Below are 22,009 nucleotides of genomic sequence, written 5' to 3' on the forward strand. Positions count from 1 at the left end.
TTTGAATGTCTTCACATGAAAGACACAGATTCAAAAAACCCAGTAATGGTTGTCTGGAGAATTATGAGACACAAAGCTTAAAATGGATATCTTACTAAGCCATTAATTCCTGTCCTCCCCCAAAAGACTCTGTGGATGGAAAGAAATGAGACTAGTCTATTGACACAGATCACCATTATGAATCATCACTTGCCAAAATGTACCATAAAATGGCACCTGGGATTACAGAGATGTTCATATTTTCCCCTGTAATTTGAACAGGATAGAAGTGCAGCCATTATGTAGTAATGAATGACAAGTATTCGTTTGATATTGACTTTTTCTGTGCTTCTGATTTTCTATGACAGCCGTCCTAGCGGTGAGGTAAGGAGGAAGATATATTACACTTAGTAAACTGCTTCTCAGATGCTGAGCAAATGATTTAGAAACAGCAATAGAAAATATTTTACCTGAAACTTATGCAGCCTATAGGTGATTATTTTCAAGTAAATTTTCCATTTTTGTGTCTCTTCCAGACATGAAGAATTCCATTTCTGTCTTTAGAAAAAAATCCTTGTTTCTTCAGGTAGGGAAAAGTCTATATTTACAAACTTACAGATGCATTTTTACAAACTTACAGGTCACTTAAAATTCCCACTGATGTTAGGTTTACAGGGTTTAGCCCTTTATTCACATGCATTTGTTGGTTCATTGCTGTAAGAAAATGCATTGATGCCAGCTTCAGGAAGTATGAGATCATGTACCTTTTATAAGCCAGAATGGCATCAAATATAGGAAATTGCCTAGTTATTTCCTTTACTAAGTACAAAACATTATATTTATTAGTCATTTAATTATGATGGAAGGAGGACAATATTAGTTAATAATTAGGACAATAATAACTTTGTAATTATTCAACTAGGTCCTGCCCTGCTGTTTCCTGAATGACAAACATCTAAGGAAACATGATTTAATAAAGTATGCTATCTTATTTGGAAGTGTATGGGTGAATTTTCCTCTCTGAATATGGGAGCATTTGGGCATTTCAGTACTACTTACAGTACAATATGGTACAGAAATAGTGCATCCTGCAAAGCACATGCATTTTGACCCTGATTCAGCAAAGTGTATGATCACATGTTTACCTTTAAGCATGTGTTTAAGTCCATTCTTACTTGGCAGTACACTTAAGTCCTAATGCAAATCACTTAGGATATATGCATGCATTTAGGATATATGCATGTTAAGGTATTGTTTAATTTTACCATACATGAAATTATTGAACATTGGAAATTTTAGTCTTGATGTTTAAAATGCATTGATTTGACATACCTACCAATTATGTTTTGATTGAACTTTCTGGGCAGATGTTCTTTAGCTATATTTTTATCTTTCATTTTTCAGCTTTTAACAGCTGAAAAAAAAATTGAAGTATTCAGCTTGAACAGCCAATGGTTTATAGAGGTCATATTTTATTAGTATCTCAAACACTTGTGATAAGAAGCTATCAGAAATGTCTAGCTTACAAAAATAATTACCATGGATATCTAGGGGTAAAAAAAAATGTGTGTAAAAAACCCCGGCACAGTACATGCTCGGGCAGCACACACTGCTGAAAGCGGAGCCAGGCTGCCTGGAGGTGTGCTGCGGCTGCCCACCAGGCTGCACACAGCAGTATCACCCCAGCTGCAGTCCTGGAAGGCTCCCAGGACCCCAGGTAAGACTGCTGGGGCCATCACAGTGCTGGCCCCAGCCTCCCCTACCCCAGCTGAGGCAACTTGCCATGCGCCAAAGCACATGAGGCGTGGGCTTTCCCTGGTGACAAGTAGCTGCGTTATAAGGTGCACCGCTGCTAGTGATGCCCAGGGAACCAAATATTCATGCACATCTGGACCCACCCTCAGGGTACAAGCAGATATTATACTCAGATTGATGTAACTAGGATTAAGTTGATGAAAGTGCTGATCTGTACAGATGTTTGAGGAAGTTAGATTGGGCCTGCCTGATCTAACTTAGTTCAACTGCGAAGGTGTGTTAAGTTATATCAGGCATGGGTTAGCCTGATCTACTGAGTGTCTGCACATGTTCTGAGTGCAGCCCTGGGGCTGAGAAAGCTGAGTCACTTGCCCCAGCCCTGATGCTATGATTTTCCTACCCCTGTCACCCTGACAGCTATTTTTAGCCCCTCTGACCTCCCCACCCTTGGGTGGAAAACCACTACCTCCTCTGTGGACCCAGTAAACCCCTCTGTGGATCTTACAGCCTCCCCTCAAATCCCCCCAACCTCCTCAGACCCACCAGCCTCTTTACAAGCCTGCTAGCCCCCTCCCCCTCCCAATTGTGCCCCCCTCTCCCCTAACTCCAACTTACTTAGATAGTGTTCCCAGCATCGGCAAATGTGCACAAGTGGGACCTGATCTATGATCATGCAGCTTAAAGTAATCCACATAGTCACAGATCATGTTGCATGAACATCTGTACATACCCTTAGTTACTGTAAGAGATGTCAAGGTGTTATTTTTCTTATGTGAAATTTCAATAAAACCTATACAAGCCATTGTTTTATATAGTACATTTGATACTTAAGTTATAATCTTCTAATATATTAAAATTCCCTCTGTCACAATATGCTTCTCTTTTTTAATACAATTAAGATGGTTTGCTGTAGAATTGAATGCTGTAACAATATTATTTCCTATGAGGCAGTTGCTTTTTTGGCTTTCTAACTAGTGCACATCATAGCAGAGATCTTGTATTTGTTAAAATCCTCATTATTCATACCCATACCACAGAAAGAAAGCATCATTATATAAATTTGATAAAAAAAAACTATGCTTGCCAGAGGCTATCAATAAAGTTAATGGGAAAGGGAATTCAAATTTCTCTTATGCCAGAATAATGAAATTTTTAGTTGGGACAACATTACGAATTGCTAAGCATGTCACATATCTTCCAAAACTAATTTTACACTAAAACTATTAAGGAGAGCTCTGACAGGAGGATAATATAGATCAGATAGATTAGCATATCCCCTACAAAACTGAATCCATCTTTCTGCAAGCACTGGAAATGGTCCAATAGAAAGTGTCTCAGATGCTAACTTCATAATGCTCTAAATATAACTAAAAGGAAAAGATTTATATTTCCTAAGGCCAAACAATAAATAATTATAAGCCCAAATGAGCAACAGTTTATTCTCATGATACATCCAGACCATTTACAAGTATTCTATTGACTTAACAAGTTACATACTGACAAAAGGAAGGCATTTCTTGTGTTCGCAGGTATTCCACTATTATCAGAATCACAATTTTCAAAAAGATTCTTAAGAGCAGCATGATGAATATGCAAGGTATAAATTATATGTATAAAACTAGAGCCTTGAACTCATATACTCTCAACATCATCCTCTGTTTAAGTAAAATGTAGACCCAAGTAAGTAGTACAAACACAGCTCACAATCTGCCCAGCCACTTGGAGACAGCAAGTTTTCTAGAGAGACATGATATATCTTAAATTAGATGATAAACTCATGCGAGACATATTTCATGACTGACTGCACTGCTCTAATGTATGACCTTTGCTACATATTCAAAAGAGGTTAACTCATTAACCACACACTGTTAGTCACTCTACTGTATTCATTGTGATAAAACATTGGTTTAGCATCTTCCTGTACAGCTTTATGCCTTCCAAATGGCTGGATGCAATTCATGGTTTCAAATAATTTTTCTTTTAATAACAGGCATGTAATATTTCATCACTATTGAAAGTAACAGTCTGCAGATAATGTGGCCACCTGCGGAAATTCAGTTGCACAAATGATAGCAATGGAAATTGTGCACACTCAATTGTGACATTTATCTTCCTGTTTTCTTTTAACAGGATATTTTTTGCTGTGTTACTCAGGTAGAGCAGCCTTATCATAGAGTGGCCCCTAGACTTTCTTTCACTGGAGTCTATATTGATAACTTGCCAGAAGCCTAACCCTGGCACAGAGTTTGCTTAAAAAACAAATAGGTGGTAGCTGCCATCATCTTTACCACAGAAGTGCAGTTATGAGTCATGTAAACTTCAAAAAGCAAGAAGTAGGAGGACCTACCTACCTTTTACAGGAACAGTTATTCAGGGACTCAAGCAGGGTAGAATACTTAGGCACTTTATTCCATGTCCATATTTCATGGGTGGAATGGTCTGGCCTTCAATGACTACTGCCATTTATATTAAACAATTGATATAAACCATCCTTACGTTTCACCATCCAGTAAATGCCTTCTCTTACTCCTTTACATAACCATTTACACTACTGTTTCCACGTCCAGGCAACTCTGTAGTTCATCCAGCACATCATCCTGTCTTTGACAGTGACTGCACAGAATATTTCAGTGAGATATCCTGCCTTTTGGGTAAATGTATTCTTTTAACTAATACATGTTATAGCAGTATAATGGCCTGCATATATAGCACTATAATGACAGTTTATAGTCATTGAATTAAAAAACAGAAGTAATCCTGGAAGTAAGGACTGGATAGCATTTGAGAAGAGAGAACTGAACACAGGTCAAGTGGTCTAACCACTGGGTATTATATGTAAGGTACACAGCATTATGTGAGGGGGGTAAGTGATATGAAATAGTCTCTGTATTTGGTATAGCTTGAACATACCTAAACCACCTTTTAGTGGCTTAGGTACAACTCGGTCAGGTTTCTGGATTCTGTTAGTGCTTACATGGAAGGTAGGTGCTCATCAAAGGCACTTTTGGACACAAAGAACTGAACTGCAGGTACCTAAAGAACGTTCAGGTCCAACAGGTAGGCATCTCATGAGATTTAGGTTCTTCTAGAGTTAGGCAGCTGCTGAGTAGGGGCTTTTTGGACAGCAGTGTTGGTGTTTGGCATCTACATCACCTACATCAAATCTTTGCTTTAAGTAATTCGGTCCTTTTGTGCATCTGGCCTATAGGTTTGATGATTACAGCTACAGATGTGAGGCCAGACCAGATTTTTATGTGCTATTTTACAGGAATCAGACCTACGACATAACATGTTTGAATTAAAGGATAAAAAGGAAGCTAAGGGAATCAAGCATCAGTCATTCTTTTTAGCCACATACTCCTGTGGATGACTTTGATCATTAATGTTCCCTTTTGAAAACCATAACCTGCTGTGTCTGCATTTTTTACAGTTGTTGCACTTAGATTTTATTATTTAATTCAACCATATATGAAAGAAGTAGATAGACATAGAAAATGAAACCTTGTATTTGAAGATGGAAAAAATAGGGAAAAAAAGTAAACTATTAACCCAAAAACTGAAATGCTGTTAGCTAACAGGATTCTTAGGGGCCTTTGTACACATCACAAAATTGGCCTTTAAAGTGGCTTAAATGCCCTTTTGCACCACTTTAATGGCACAGCTGTTTACACTGTTGGTGACATATTGTGCATTAATGGTGCTGCTGTTTACACTGTTGGCAGTGTATTGCACATTAAATGACTTTGGAGTGTAGCAAAATAAAACATGTCTGAGGTGTTTTAATTTGCTACCTTACAGCTGTGGAGGGAAGCACCAGGCCCCGTGCAGCTCGGGGGCTGTGCAGGCAGCCTATGCAGGCGGGCTCTACTGAAGAAACAAGAAATAGTGGTGAGCCTGATCTTTATTTTTCTTCTCCCCAGAGCCTGCCTGAGCTGCACAGGGCCTTGGTGGTTCCCTGTGCAGCTGCAATGCCCCCTGGGACCACCCAGGCTGGGTGCCTGTGGGCAGATGCTGCCTGTGGGGTGATGTCGCCTCCTCAGAGAGAAGCCCCTCCCCACCCTGCAACTCATAGATCACTCAGCCCACCAGCAGCTCGACCTGCCCCCCCCCCCCCAAATCCCCTGCCAGAGAGACAAGTAAGGGTCGGGCCTGACCCTTGTGTACATGCCCCGGGGGTTTACCTAGGTTTAATTTGAAGCAGCATTTTTTTTTAAAAAAACATTGCTTCAATTTAGGAAAAATTCAGCTGAAGTAAACCCCCATGGTGTGTACAAGCAGCCTAGATGTCTAGAAAAGTAACAAAATGCTGCCTTGCTTCTTAAGACCTGAAGAGTCCAGGTGACACAAACTACACGTGATGGTTTCATTACAGAGAATGAGAAATAATCTCTGAAAGATCAGAAGGGAATGTGTTTATATTTTAGACATTATGAATAACTATGAGCACTGGAACAGATTACCTAAATAGGTTGTGGAATTGCTGTCAATGGACAGCTCTGAGTGTAGGTTAAACAACCATTTTGGGGATTCTGGAGAATCTTAACTCCAAGCAGCAAAAGCAAAGACTTAGCATAATAGCCTGAGCCTTTCCTGTTCCTGCCATAAAGTATTGCATGGATGAGTCAGCTCTAAACCCAACAAAAAGAAAATACAAATGAACTAAGAGGATAAACTTTTTAACAGAGCTCTTGGAACTGGGCTGCATTGTACTAATATGCTACAGTGGGTCCATCTACAGGAGTTGTGCTACTGTGCATCAGCAGTTTACTGTTCAGTAAATGCGTACATCTACATGGTCACATGCTTACTGCACAGTAAAAACCCTTAATCCCACTTAAATTTGCTACTTGCAAACAAAACCTATATTTGTGGCCATGGCTTCTGGGAAGAGACTGGGGGAACTGGGCTTCTTTAGTCTGCAGAAAATACCGGCGGGACAGGGGTGTTAACAACAGCCTTCAACTACTTGATGGGTGGTGCCAAAGAAGATGGAGCTAAACTGTTTTCAGTGTTGATTACCGAACAAGGAACGATCATTTCAAGCTGCAGCAAGGGAAGTTTAGGTTAGATATTAGGAAGAACTCTCACTAGGAAGGAAGTAAAACACTAGAAAAGGCTGCCAAGAGAGATAGTGGAACATCCATCTGTGACAGGGGGCATGCTCGGGGCCAGGTTTCATGCCAGTCTGCCCACCTGTCTCTATGGGGCAGTTCGCCCTGTCTCACCTGCCACAACTTTGCTGCTCCCATAAATGGGTGGTAAATGCAAGAGACTGCCCATTACATGCCCCGATGCCAGGGGGCACCATCTGTGGCTCTAAAGCTTCCCTGCACTGTAGCCCATGCCTTGCAGATAGCATCCACAAGATGCACGCACCCCACACCACAGCTGGTGCTCCAGGGTCTCATGAGGACTTACTTCCTCCCCTGAAGCAGCAGGTTATTGTGCTAAAACTACAGGTTTTACTTTCAACCTACACTCAACCTCCTAGTGGTGGAGTACTTACAGAGGTAAGGACTTGCCCCTCACACTCTGGCTGAGCCCCCCCCCTTTCTCAGCCTCTCTCTGGCCCAAACTGCACCCTCAGCATCTCTCTGGCCCAACACTTGGGGTTTCTCCTATGCCCTTTCTAGGGCCTCTGCACCACACCCCACCCTGGGGTCCTCTCATTATCCTCACAACTCCTTCTCCCCAGGGTTGGCCCCTGTGCTGCCCTTCAGGCTGACCCTTAGCCCTACTCAACCTTCTTCCAGGCCCTCACTACCACCCCCTCTCTGGGATTACACATCTACCCCCTCCTTTGGGACTCTGGGGTTTCCTTCCCCTGTGGAGGAAGAGGCAGCCACAGCCATGCCTGGCCCCACCTGGGTCTTACACCCTCCTTGGGCTCAGTTGGCCATAGCCATGCCTGGCCCCCTTGTGCCCACAGTGCTGTGGGGGCTAGGGGTTAAGACACCCCAACCTGCCCTTCACCAGGGTGGTAACCGGCCTGGCATTTCCTGGGGGTTCCTACACCACTAGGAACCCCACCAGGCCACCCATCCCCAGCAGGGTGCAGTTTTAGGTCATGCCCCAGACCAGGAGCCTCCAAACCATCACCATAAGCTCCTGCCCTTACCTCCAAGATGTTTCATACAGCCTTTCAGCCAGGCAATATTTCTGCCTGGCTGTCAGCAGCAAACTGCTTTTTTTATATAGGCAGGTAGTGTTTTAAAATGGCTGTCACAATCAAGCACCTGCTGGCTGCTTGACTCAGTCCTTAAAGTGGCAGGCACTGTAAGTGCACTGCCACACCATCCACAAAAGTTTTTTAAGACCTGGGGGGAGGGGCATGTCTACATGAGACCTTTACTGCATAGCTTACTACTCAACTGCTCAATAAACATCTACATGTCTGCCCCAATTGGGGTGCACACAACTAATACATTCCACATGTAAGTCTTATAAGTTTTTTTCATGTGCGGCAGTGCACCTTTAGATGCTGAATGGCTAGCTGGGGCATGAGGGTGCTTCTGTGCTGGGGCTGCCTGGCAGCTAGCCCCACGCTGAAGCACCCTTTTGCCCCAGCCAGCCTCTCTGCAGATCATCGAGCCTGGCCAGAGCAGCCCTGGGCCAGCAGGCTGAGCCTCCAGGACCCCTGCCAGCTGGGGCTGGTGCAACCTAGCTCAGTGTGCTGAAGACCAGGTTCACATGTAAACTGTGCACCTGGGAGCCTCCCAGGAGCAATAAATTGCAGAGCAATAAACTTCGCAGTTTATTGCTGCCCCCTAATGGCACATGTAGACACTCCCAACTAGACAAAACTTTGGCTGGGATGATATATTTGGGGATAGTCCTGCTTTGAGAAGCGGGTTAGATTAGCTAATCTCCTAAATTCCCTTCCAACCCTAATTTTCTACAATTCTATGAAGATTGCACAATTTTTATAGATAGCTTGTTCCAATGCTTGACTACCCCCAGAGTTGGAAAGTTTTCATAATCTACAATCTAAATTTCCCCTGCTAAAACTTGAGGCTATTGTTCCTAGACCTGTCTCCTTTGATTATGGAGAAAAGCCCATCTGTAATTGTCCTTTAGGTATCTGAAAACTCCTCTCTACAGACTGCCATGTAATGGGGTGGAGAGACTTGCATGTACCGATGACCTGAAGAGTGACACCATCAGGAGTTTTGTACTCCTGGTAGGGTCACCCATGGCAGTAAGGTCAAAGGTGAGGTATCAGACAAAATGCAGTTCAACACAACACAGAGACCTCAATGGTGGAGCAGGTGGATATAGAAGGCAGATTTCTCAATGGCTGCAAAGGCAAATAAAACCTGCAGTGGAGGAGTAACTCCAGTTGTCTTGGATCCCCTTGCCACTGGACTCAGGTTTCTCCTCCTGAACTGCAAGATCTGTGCAGTTGCCAACGTGCAACGGCTTCCTTATGTAAGACAAGTCACGCACAGGCTTCTCTCACTGATGTGACATTTACTACAATAACCAATACCAATAACTGCACCCAATATTTGAAGATGATTAGCAATCCACCTCAGCCTTCTTTTCCCCAGCCTAAGTAACCCTAGTCAGTTCAGTCTTTCCACATAAGTCTTGTCTCCTGGGCCCTAATCATTTTTGTTGCTCTTCCCTTTTCAAATCGCCGACCTCCTTCTTAAAATATGGGGCCCAAAACTGGACACAGTACTCCAGGTGAGGCCCCACTAGTGTTGAATAAAGTAGAAGAATCACTTCCTTGATTTGCAACAGACACTCCTATTGATAATAACCCATTATTCTGTTCGGTTTTTTTGCAACAGGAGCACACTGTTGGCTTATCATCACCTTATGGTCCACTGTAACCCCTAGGTCCTTCTCTGTAGTACTGCAGCATAGCCAGTTATTTCTCAGTCTGTATTTATACTTCCAATTAGTCTCTCCCAAGTGCAGGAATTTGCACTTGTCATTGTTGAATCTTATTTGATTGATGCAAACCATTTCTCCAGCCTGTTCAGGTTATTCTGGATGGTAGCCCTGCTCATAATGATCATGCAACAAAGCATACATGGAATATCATAAAATAAAAATGGTGCATGATTGTGGTACACTGATGATGTCTTCTAAAGATCATTGAGTTTGTGTAGTGTCAAAGCATTTGATTTAAAATATGCGGTTTTGAGTAATTTCCATAGTTTGGGTTAGGATGATCTTGAAATCAGTAAGTGAAGAGTTAATTATATCCATGTTAGCAGTCACATAAATGTCTGTTTAAACCCATAATTATTGACATTTTTAGGTAATCAAGTTAATCCATGATCATGATGAATAAGATTGAAATCCTAATATGGTTTTGTAATCAGGATCCCATGAAACTGGGATGCTTGCCAGTATGTTGCTCTCCTAAGATATGACTTACTAGGCTTCTATTTTTCAGGTTAGACTAATATGCACTGATAAGAATCTGACACACTACTGGTAAATACTTGTTTAAACTAAAAAAATGAACGGCCTAGAATGCTTCTTCAATGGCAATCTGAATTTTCTTCAGAATGTTAAATGGTGCATATTTAGCATTTTTTCTCATTTTGTCTTTTCTTCATTGGCAGAATGAACTAATTTATTTAAACATATGGGTTTCTCTCCCTGCCCCCCTCCAAAAAAAACAAACAAAAACAAACCCCAAAAAACCACAGGTGCCTAAGTTCTACCTAAGACTCACTTCTGGCACCTAAGTCTGAATTTAGTTCTGAAATAGCCCATTCAACTGCCATTTACCCTGTAGGAACTGAAACTCCAGAGGTGTCTCAGTTTCAGACCTTAAAGTTTCCTATGCACTGAGCTCTGTTTCAATATATGCCCTATATCATGCTGAAGTCTCACTGGAATCCAAAACCTAGGCTTCAATCCACTAGGCGTTCTCACATCATGCCTAACACATAGTGATGGGTGATACAAGAGCCTTTTGTTTGAAGAACTCACCCAAGACTTCCAAGAAGACACCCTAACCATTAGATTACAGGCCATGTCTACATAAAATGCTTACTGCACAGTAGTAATGAGCTACTGCACAGTAAATGTCACTGCCAGGATGTTACTGTGCAGAAATGCCAGTTACTGCTCAGTCATTTAGTACTTGTTTATGCAAGTACTAATGACTGCACCATAACAACTGCTCAGTGGCTGTCTCATGTACATGCACCCAGCATTATGCTTGATCCTCCTTTCTCTCTTTCTGTTTCTATGACCTAATTAATTTTCTTTCTTACTTTTGCACAGTGACATATCTTCTATGGGAGAGGTGGAACAGGTTTTCACTCTACACCCAAGGATTCCAGACCAGATGATAGCTAGGGCTCTGTGAAATGGAAGTGTTTTGTTTCAACCAGCGTTTCAACATTTCAACAGAACAGTGTTTCATTTTGACTTTTGTTTCAAGTCAAAACGGCTGTTCCATTTCGTTCCATCAAAATGTTTTGCCGTTTAGACCACGTTTCGACATTTCGCCCATAGGATATAATGGGAGAACAAAACAGCCTATAAGTTTGTCATTTCTGGCTGGATTTGGATGCAACATACAGACATGTTGCCCCTTCTGAGGGCATGATGCATGCCAAGTTTCAAGAAGATAGGCGCAGGGAGTTTGGAGAAACTGCTCCCCAAAATCTTGAGAGCAAAACACATGTTCTGTGTATGTGTTAAGCCATAGCAGGATCAAAACTGCAGAGAAGGTAGCCCCTGGTGAGGCAACAAAGCCTGCTAAGTTTCAAGGAGATAAGTGCAGGGGGTTCAGAGAAACTGCACCCCAGAATCCTGAAAGCAAAACTTGTGTCTCATGTATGTGTTAAGACACAGGGGGGTCAAAACTGCAGGCGTGCTAGCCCCTGGTGAGGCCACAAAGCCTGCCAAGTTTCAAGGTGATAGGTGTAGGGGCTTGGGGGGAACTGCACCTCAAGCTGCTGACAGGCAAAACTCATGACATAGATGACCCTGTGTATGTTAAGGTGCAGTGGGCTGAAAACTGCAGGGGTGGTGGTCCCTGCTGAGGCCACCAAGCCTGCCAAGTTTCAAGGAGATAAGTGCAGAGGTTTGGGGGAAATTGCATCTCAAGCTGCAGACAGGCAAAACTCGTGACATAGGTGCTTGTGCAACTGTGTCTGTCTTGGGGCATGGAGGGGGAGGGGGGACAACGGGGGGGGGGGGGGGGACTACTGCAGACCTGGCTGCTAAGCTACTGTGTTACCAGTTACCAATTAATCATGATTCACTCAGGGACCAGCTCAATACACAGTACCTAGTTACGACATAACAAGTTAACGAGCATGGATTAACACCTACAAAACTACAGACTAAGGAGAGGAAATAATCAATACAGACAATCAACTGCCCCAAGACAGACGCAGTCAGTTGCACAAACACTTGTGTCATTAGTTTTGTCTGTCAGCAGCTAGGGGTGCAGGAACCCAGAACCCCCTGCACTTATCTCCTCAATAGCTGGCAGGCTTCGTGGCCTCAGCAGGGGCCAAGACCCCTGCAGTTTTCAGCCCGCTGTGCCTTAACACACACAGGGCCATCTATGTCATGAGTTTTGCCTGTCAGCAATTTGAGGTACAGTTCCCCCCAAATCCCTGCACCTATCTTCTTGTAACTTGGCAGGCTTTGTGGCCTCACCAGGGGCTACTACCCCTGCAGTTTTGACCCCACTGTGGCTTAACACATACACATGACATGAGTTTTGCTTTCAAGTATTTGGGGTGCAGTTCCTCCCGAACCCCTGCACAGATCTTCTCAAAACTTGGCAGGCTTCATGCATCTAAAGCAGACAAAAAATAACAAAGTTATAGATATTTTATTGATTCGCCATTATACCCTATGGCTGGATCTCTGAAGCGGCTCCAAAGCTTTTCTGAAGCAGTTCAGAAGCTCTGAACCACTTCGGAAAGCCTAACAAAGCCAGCACTTTGATCCAGACATACTGCTTTGGACGCTGAAGCTTCTCCAGGTCCAAAGCATGGTCCGAAGCCTCACACAGCCCTAGGCAGCAGGGCCAGCAATACACTGGCATGCATTAATTGATGCATCTCCAGCAAAACTGTTGCAAAGAAGTGATTCTCCTGCTCTACTTGGCTCTAGTCAGCACTGGTGAGACCACAGCAGGAGTCCTGCATCCAGTTCTGGGCTCTGCACCTTAACAAGAAGGGCTACCCATACGATCAGAGACTTGCATGGCAAGCCATATGAGGTAAGGCTGAGGGACCTGGGACTTTTCAGCCTGAAAAACAGAAGGCTGAGAGGAGACTTGGTAACAGCTTACTGCTACATCAGAAGCATACATCTAGGGCTCGGTGAACTTCTGTTACCAAGTCCCCTCTCAGCCTTCTTTTTTTCAGGCTGAGGAGTCCCAGGTCCCTCAGCCTTTCCTCATATGCCTTGGGTGAAAGTCTCTGATCATATGAGTGGCCCTTCTCTGGACTCTCTCAAGGTTTAGGACGTCCTTGTTAAAGTGCAGAGCCCAGACCTGGACTCAGGACTCCAGCTGCAGTCTCACCAGTGCTAAGTAGAGCCGAGTATAGCAGGAGAATCACTTCTTTGCAATGGTTTTGCTGGAGATGCATCAATTTATGCATGCCAGTGTATTGTTGGCCCTGCTGGATACAGCATTGCACTGCCAGCTCATGTTCAGAGTGTGGTCAATTATTACCCTCAGGTCTTGGTGACAAGTGATGGGGGATCTTCAATCCTCCTGCCTGATGAGAGAGCAGCAGTTGTACAAGCACCCATGTCATGAGTTTTGCCTGTCAGCAGCTAGGGGTGCAGGGCCCCAGAATCCCCCTGCACCTATCTCCTTGCCAGCTGGCAGGCTTTGTGGCCATAGCAGGGCCTAGTAGCCAGGCCTGCAGTAGTTTCCACTCCCCCATGCCCCAAGATAGACAGTTGCACAAGCACCCATGACACGAGTTTTGCCAGTCTGCATCCAGAAGTGCAGGGCCCCAGAACCCAGACTCACCCTGAACCTATCTCCTTGACAGATGGCAGGCATCATGGCCTCAGCAGGGGCTACCATCCCTTCAGTTTTCATGCCACTGTGCCTTAACACACACAGTGTCATCCATGTCACGAGTTTTGCTTGTCCGCAGCTTGAGATGCAGTTTCCCCCAAACCCCTGTACTTATCTCCTTGAAACTTGTCAGGTGCTAGCAAGCCTGAAGTTTTGACCTACTGTGTCTTAACACGTACACGTGACACAAGTTTTGCTTTCAGGATTTTAGGGTGCAGTTTCTCTGAACCCCCTGTACCTCTCTCCTTGAAATGTGGCAGGTTTTGTTGCTTCATCAAGGGCTAGCATCCCTGTAGTTTTGACCCTGCTGTGGCTTAACACATGACATGAGTTTTGTTCTCAAGATTTTGGGGTGCAGTTTCTCTTAACTCCCTTCACCTATATTCTTGAAACTTGGCATGCATCATTCCCTCAGAAGGGGCTATCATGTCTGCTTGTTGCATCTAAATCCAGCCAGAAATGACAAATTTATAGGCTGTTTTGACCTTCCCTATTATATCCTATGGGCAAAACGTCGAAACAGCATCGAAATGGCAAAATGTTTCGACTTGCCTCATTTTGTTTCAAGGCTGTTTCAACCATATCTGTTTCATTTTGATTTTGCTGTTTCAACCTCGAAACAGGTCAAAACAAAACCGGTGGTGAAATTTGCACAGCCCTAATGACAGTATAATGGTTACAAGACTTTCCAGAAAGGTGGGAGATGTGGGTTTGAATCTTTTCAAGCAGGAAATAGACATTGAACCCAAGTCTCCCACTTCCTAACTTAGTGGTATAACCACTCAAGGGATTACCCTGCTACTGCCGCTTCCAATGGCTGTGTTTAAAGAGTGACTGAGCCCTGAACATTTCTCTTTGGGTCTAGACACTTTTCCAGCTCCTACTAAGTACAATAACAATACTTCTTTTGACTACAATTAAAGTTGGACCAGGCCAATGAACAACTAGTTTTTATATTATCATGTATTCCTACAGGATGAGTTTGTTTTTTTGAGAAAGTCCTGGCTTTAGCCTCACTTGTGAACCCTGGACTTAAAGGTAAATTAATCATACAAAAGAAACATATGACCTAGAATAAGTCCTGCTGGGGTACACAAGAGGAGCCTGAGCTCAGTCAGTAGTAGACAGCCTAGTGTCACAACCCAAAGTTGTGATTTTTGTTTTGTGTGTGCTTTGGCACCACTGAATTATTTCCCGCCAAATTGCAGCTTCTTTGCACGGTGGAGTTTTCTGCTGCAAAGGAGAACCCCGGGTGCAAAAGAAGTTCCCGCCATTTTGTAGCTTTCTTTGCAGGGTGCATTTCTTTGTTGCAGCACAGAAATGCTCATTGCAAGGAGTTCCTGCCATTCGTATTCAAATTTGTGCCCCACCATTGGCTAGTTTTAAATTATGCACACGTGGTGGCTAGTGATTGGCTTGCTAGCCGTATAAAAAGCTTGTGTGGTTTCTGTCCAAGTTGGAGGACTCCACAAACACCAGGAGGAGGAGACTTTGCGCTGTATGGAGATCTCTAAGCGCTGCAGATCCTTGCGGACCCAACGTGCCTCTCTGAAGCAGGCAATAGAGGCTTAATAACCGAACCTACGGAGCTTTTGCTTCTAGCCTCTCCCTGTCGCCGATCGCAATCCCAGACGTATCCCTTTCCTGTAAACTTCGAACCCACGGTGCCTAAGCAACTCCAGGGAACCCTTCAAACCCAACCGAACCGGACCCACGGAGCCTAGCAAACTTTGTGTGAGTGAGTGTATTCAGAGCTCTTTACCGTACGGACTTTCTCCGGTTGGTCCGACGGGCTCGTGGTTTACAGCCTCCAACCGGATGGGCTAGAAGAACTCTAGTCCGCCTCTCTTCTTTTCTATCTGCAACTGTAACTCAAGCAAGTTTTCTGCCTGCACTGCGACCATCTTTGGGTGTAAGTAAACAATCTTTTAATCAACCACTACGCGTTTGTGACTAACTCTAGCTCGCCGCCAGCTCTCTCCGACCCTGCGTGCCCGGGCTGCTTGCCACAGCCCGCGTGTGCTAAAGACGGGCTGCGGATCGCCCCTCCCGACCCGCGCGCGGCAGTGGGAGCGGGGCCCAGCCCGCACACCTAGAAATGGGTTCCTTACATGAGCTAGATTGAGAAGCAGTTGGAGCCACCTCCTATGAGAGAGGGTGTGGGCAAGTAGGTCCCCTCGCCTCCTTTGATTAAGTTATGATCACTGGGACCTCTGCTTCATGTTTCCCCAACTCTCACCTACCACGTCTTGATGTTATGATAGTATTTTGGAGGTATTTTGAGCATTGGTCCATCTGACAGGGGGCTGGTCTTCTGCAGGGCTCCACCTCCACTACTCCCTGCCCCTTTTCTCTCAGGTGGTGAGTTATTATTCTCTGTTGATGGTGAGTGGGAGTCACTGGACCTCCATTCTTCCCCAACTCGGTTCAGTTCCTTGTTCCACAACTTGTCAGTGTCTGTCTCCTCCAGATAAGTCTCCTTCTTCAGCTTTAGATGTTCAGGTCTGTCCTGTGATTGCCTTACTTCCTTCTTCTCTTGCACTCCCTTTGTCGCTGCTTCTGGCTTCTCCTTTGTGAGGCTTTATGTTTGGTGGTTATCCTTGGGCTGGCCGGTCTCATGTGGGTTGGTCTCTCCCCACCTGGCTCCAGGATTCTTAGACTAAACTGCTTTATAGGTTCCAGGTGCATGGATTAGGACCTAATTAGTTATAACTCAAATGTAAAGGGAATCCTCCTTCTCCAGCTATCTCTCCCTAGCCCCAGAGCACTAAATCAGAAAAAAAAGGAACAGAGTCTGGACTTTCAAATGCTATAAATAAAAGCTCTGGACCCTTGGTTCCCTGGTTCAAAGGTCCAGCTAGGCTCATTGCAGCTGGTTGAAACCTTGCTGATATTCTTGTGGTCAGCCCAGACAAATCCCTTCTTTGTCCCTTGAGGTTACCCCTGGATCTGTGTGTCTGCTTTCTCCCTCTTCCTGGATGGGCTTGGCTGCCCATCTCCTGGGGAACTCCCCTAGTGTGTCCCCAGCCCTCTGGCTTGTAGGGCTACCCGCCACTACCACTACCACATCCAGCGTCACTTATCTCGCCAGATGCACCGGGATTGTCCTTCACTTGTGGTCACTGGATCATGGCAGCCCACAAGGGTTTGGCTGGCTGGATCTCCAGTTCTGTTGGTCTTTGTCCTGGTCCTGCTGCACTGCCTTTTCTCTGGGAGATGCTGAATACTGTGCTTCTCTTGGAGTCTCCCTTTAAACAGCCTGGGCTTCCTCCTGGGCCTATCAGCCCTGGCCCCTGGGGACAAATATTCTCCAGATACTGGGGCTGGTGTGTCACTCTGATTTCTCCCTGGGCCTCTTCTCCAGTGTACTGGGGAAGCACAGGTTGCCCAGACCTAGCTGAGTGAGTTTCCCGCCAGTACTGCCGGTCCTGCAGAGGTCTAGCAGGGGCTGCATCCCAGCCCCTGCTACAGAGGGGCAGGAGCCTCAAAGAAGAAGAGGCTTGGAAACACCAAGCAGAAGGAGTTACTGAGTACAAGTAAGGGCCTAACTAGAGATTTGGGAAAATGGGCTTTGAGTTGACACTGAAATGTTCGTGTAATAAACTGGAACCCCCAGAAGTTATATACATGAATGCTATGAATCTGTGCCATCACAGGGGAAATCAAAGAGGGGAAAACTGAGTCTATGACAGAATCTGACACTGGACTCACTAATCAATGCTATATGAAGCCAGACTTTTTTCAGTGCAATTCAAGAACCATCTATTCAAAACTGGCAGCTTCACACTAAAGCCTTATTACTTTCCAAATATATTATAGTAATTGAATTTTTGTCCTAATTGCTTATATTTTAAGTTTTGACTTTCTTCTTTTTCATCCGTGCAATGTTCTCCTCATCAATGTCCTTATCCCTATAGGACAATCGATCTTGTACACTGAATGAGGCAGGCTCTCTGAAAAAATGGTAGAGTCAGCAGATGAATAACAGATGAATGGGTTTAGGAATAACATACTCAATTCCCAGTTCTTCTTGAGAGTATACTCCTGTGCTTACATGCCTTTCCATGCCTGAACTCCCCACTTCTGCCTGGTTTTCCTATATTCAACTTCCAATAATGTCCCTCCACCTTCTACAACTCTTTCATAAGAGGCCTCTTTATGTCCTCTCCAACTATCATCATTTTCTGTTCTTTTTCTCTCCTGAATTTCTTCTCTATCTTTCCTGCCTTCTCATTCACCTCTCCACATTCCAGTCTCATTATTGTAGCTTCCATATTGCTTGGGATGAACTGAGAACAAAGGAGAATCTTTGCTTCAGTCCCAGTGCCAGATTCCACACTGAGTAGCAGTAACCAGAAAGAACAATGAGACTGTTCCTGGAGCTTCAAGATGGAGCACACACAGTTGGCTGGTAGAAGTGCAGTTTAGACATTATATGGGGAGCCAGGATAGAGCATCCTCAGTACAGATGGAATCTTCAAAGAATTTAGCTGCCTAACTCTAATCAGCCTCTAATGGGTATGTGTGGACTGCAAATTTTTTTCCAGAGGCTCATTGCTGGCTTTCTTCCCTGGAAACAGACAAAGGTATCAGAATGAAACTTCCCAGATCCTGCCAAATTTCCAGATCCCAATTGAAAGCTCAGAGGCAATAAAGCTTCTTAATGCAACGTATTTTGTGTTAAGGGTAACAAAACAACAAGTTACCCTTAACTGATTTTATCTGAAAGTTCTTAAGAAAATACAGCCTTTGGCAGACATCTAGCACAGAGAACTCCACCCAGAATGGTTAAAGTTTGACAAAGTTATAAGACATTATAAACAGGGACTTATAATGGAAAGAACATGTTAACTGTAGTCATAACTACCTGCCCAGCCCATAATTAAATCATAAGTAAAAATGTATGAACATATGAAGTCAAATTCTCTATTACTCTGTATCTTGTTTGGCCCTTCCTTGAGTGCAGAGTGGATATAACACATTCCCTAGGCAAAATGATTACATTTTGTAGTGATGTAAATGAGTATATAAGGTGCAGAGCAACACAAAATCTGGTCCCATTCAGGGTTTCTTAAATGGCTAAAAATGAAAAGTAAATTCAGAGCCCCAGACAGATTCTGGATTCATAGATTCATAAATGTTTGGGTGGGAAGGGACCTTAGCAGATCAACGAGTCTGACACCCTGCCCTGGGCAGGAAAGAGCATTAGGGTTAGATGATCCCAGCCAGGTGCATGGTCTAGCCTCCTGATTACCTATGGAGTATTTACATTGTGCAAACCATAGTTTGTAATAACAACACAGTTAATCTTCCTCTACATTTTGTGCAGGGATGATCTTATTGAAGAAATTCCCAAATATTAATAGTTGACATGCAAAGTGCTTTTCATACAGAAGGCTGATATCGAGCCATTACTTGTAATAGGAATTTAGGTCACCTGTAATACAATAACCTATTCTACTGGTCCCTGCCCTTTTCAGATTATTGAACAAAACATCACAGTATATTTTTGTGATAGCTCTTTAATCCTTCTGGCATTAAGGAAACTGTTTCCTTTTTTGGTCACTTAGCCAATTTGTAAACCATGATAGCAGCTTCCTTTTCATTAATTAAGTCTTACTAGAAGACAGAAGGTGCTGAGATACCTCTTTTATTTAATTTCACTGTCTGCTTTGATTTGAACCTCTTACCAGCTGTAATGTGCAATGCAATATATTGTGCAGGCAATGACAAAATATAAAGGGTTTTCTGCTGTGTAAATAAAAGCATATAAAAGTTATAAGCTAAAGGTTGTATTAAAAACAGAGGTAAAGCTCACAAGTTGTAAGCAGCAATCCAATGCTCTTAAATATCCTTTGAAAGATCTATATATGATTTTCTGGTGTTGTCTATAAATGAAAGGATCAGAAAACGTGCTATGAGAAGTGACTCACCTTTTTGACATTTTGTTATGCTATTGTATGCTGCTAGTTGGCTCACAGAACAGCACATAGCTTGATTTGCCTGAAAGAGGATTGGTCTCTAAAACATATTAAGTGTAGTGGATTTATGAATACTGTACTTTATTCATAAAAACATATGAATATGTTACTTGCTGTTTGAATATTATTAGTTGAAAAATTTATGCGGTGAGACATGTAAACCTTTACTGGTTGTGCAGTTTCATGCATTTGATTTTCACAATATGATTTAGATTGCAATCTGTTCACCATCAAATATAACTATACAACTGAATTTACTGAAACAAATTTAGCAAAACCAATTTAGGAAATGGGCCAATGAAAATCTATGTTGCAGAAAAATATTCTGGAATTTAAGTAGCTTTGGGGAGGGCTCAGACTATGATGTGCCCAGTTTTTTATCACAAAAAGATCTATGGTATTAAGACTAGATCTAGAGCTAAGCACCTAAGCGATGGGTGGAACTGTCCTCACTGTAGCTGTAAGCCCCAGTGAAGGTGCGATTTCAATATATTCCTGTCCACAGAGTTTTCTATTTTTTGGCTATAGATGACTCTGTGTTTGATGTCCACACACTTCAGATTGCAGCACAGAGAGATGCTCAACTCAGTATTCTAGATTCCACCCTTGTAGGCCCAGACATGGTCAGTGACCAAAACAACACAGTAATAAATAAGTCTAAATTATGATAGTACATGCATAATATTGCATTTTAGCCACAAGCAGTAGCATGGAAAGTAGAATGGAGTCTGTTGGTCAAGGCCACCAGTATTTAGCTAAGTCAGGTGGGGTTTTTTGGGAAACACTCATAGTAGTAGTTAGAGGAAGGAATTATACTAATTTGATGCTCTATCTTTTGTGAAGAAGAACTATGTGTAGTTAGTTAGAATTTTAGTAAATGATAGCATGTTCTTGTTGACTGAATATGGTAAGGCAGAAATGTATAATCACTTGTTGCTACCACTGATCATTTTCAAGGGGTCTATGGAAAGCTGAAAGCTATGGCTAAAGCAGGAGACCCCAAAAGCCTGCTTCTCAGTGACTGAAGAATAAACCTTTGCAGACAAAGGGTGCGTGCCTCTTGCCCCACCTCAAACCCCTTTGAGGTGGGGCAACAGGCACCTGTGGGAACAAGAAAATGTTCCCCGTGCTGCAAGTCTGCAGCACAGGGAGACAATTAGACCCCTGGGGGGTCTAAAAAAAGGGAAGTTTAAAAAAGTGGCACAGGGCAACCGGAGGCTGGGTCCTCCATAGAGACGCTGCTAGAGCGTCTCTATGGTTGCCCCTTGCCCTGGTGCTGAAACGTGGCCAGCCAGGCTGCGTGTTTCAGCACCAGGGCTCTGGGGCCGGTGAGTAAGAGGTCGGGGGGGCTGAAGGAGAGGGGAAGGGACTATGGGGGGGAGAGGCCCAATGGCCCCGCCCACTCCCCAGCCCCCCTGAAACCCACCAGCCCCCCTGATACCCCTGAGCCCTGCCATGGCCGGCCCTAACCCCCGCCAGCCCCCCGAGCCCTGCTGGGGCTGGACCCTCCCCCCGCCAGACCCTCCAGCCCCCTGACCCCTGACGAGACTGGTCCCTCCCCCCCGCCAGCCCCTCTGAGTCCCCCAAGCTCTGCTGCAGCCAGCACTTCCCCCCGCCAGCCCCCGAAGCCCTGCCGTGGCTGGCCCCTCCCCCTGCCAGCCCCTGCCAGCCCCCTGATCCCTGCCATGGCCAGTCTATCCCCCCAAGCCTCCCCACCCCCTACTTTAAAAAAAAAAAACCCTGGCACTTAGTGGCAGTTGGAGCTGCCATCTGGCTGCCTGGGGCCCCGCCGGCACAGTGTGGGGCAGGCTGACAGCCCCAGCGGCCCTAGCCTGAGCCCTCTTGCTCCCCTGCTGTCCTGTGCTGCCTGGGAGGCTCTGCCAGGAGGCCCCGGAGCCCCCCCACCCCTGCTTCTCAGGTAAGCAGAGGCTTTTTTTTTTAACTTTTTTTTTCTGTTCTTTTTCTGGGTTGTTTTTTTTTAGGTGGTGGTGCCTGGGATTGTGGGGGTAGCTTTGGGGGCCTGGGGGTGCAAGTTGGGGGGTGAGGCTGGGTGGGGAAGCCATTGGGGGGGCCTGGGGGAGTGGGGGGGTGGGCCTGTGTGGGGCAGCCATTGGGGGGGCTGCAGCAGCTGATGGGGGATGGGGCCAGGTGGGGCAGCAATTGGGGGGCTGGGTGGGGCATGTGGGCCTTGCAGGGGGATGGTAGCCCCTGCAGGGGCCATTTGGCCCCCATTGGGGGGTGTACCCCTCATGAGAGTGCCAAA

This window comes from Alligator mississippiensis, chromosome 3, assembly GCF_030867095.1.
Source record: "Alligator mississippiensis isolate rAllMis1 chromosome 3, rAllMis1, whole genome shotgun sequence".
Taxonomy (NCBI): domain Eukaryota; kingdom Metazoa; phylum Chordata; order Crocodylia; family Alligatoridae; genus Alligator; species Alligator mississippiensis.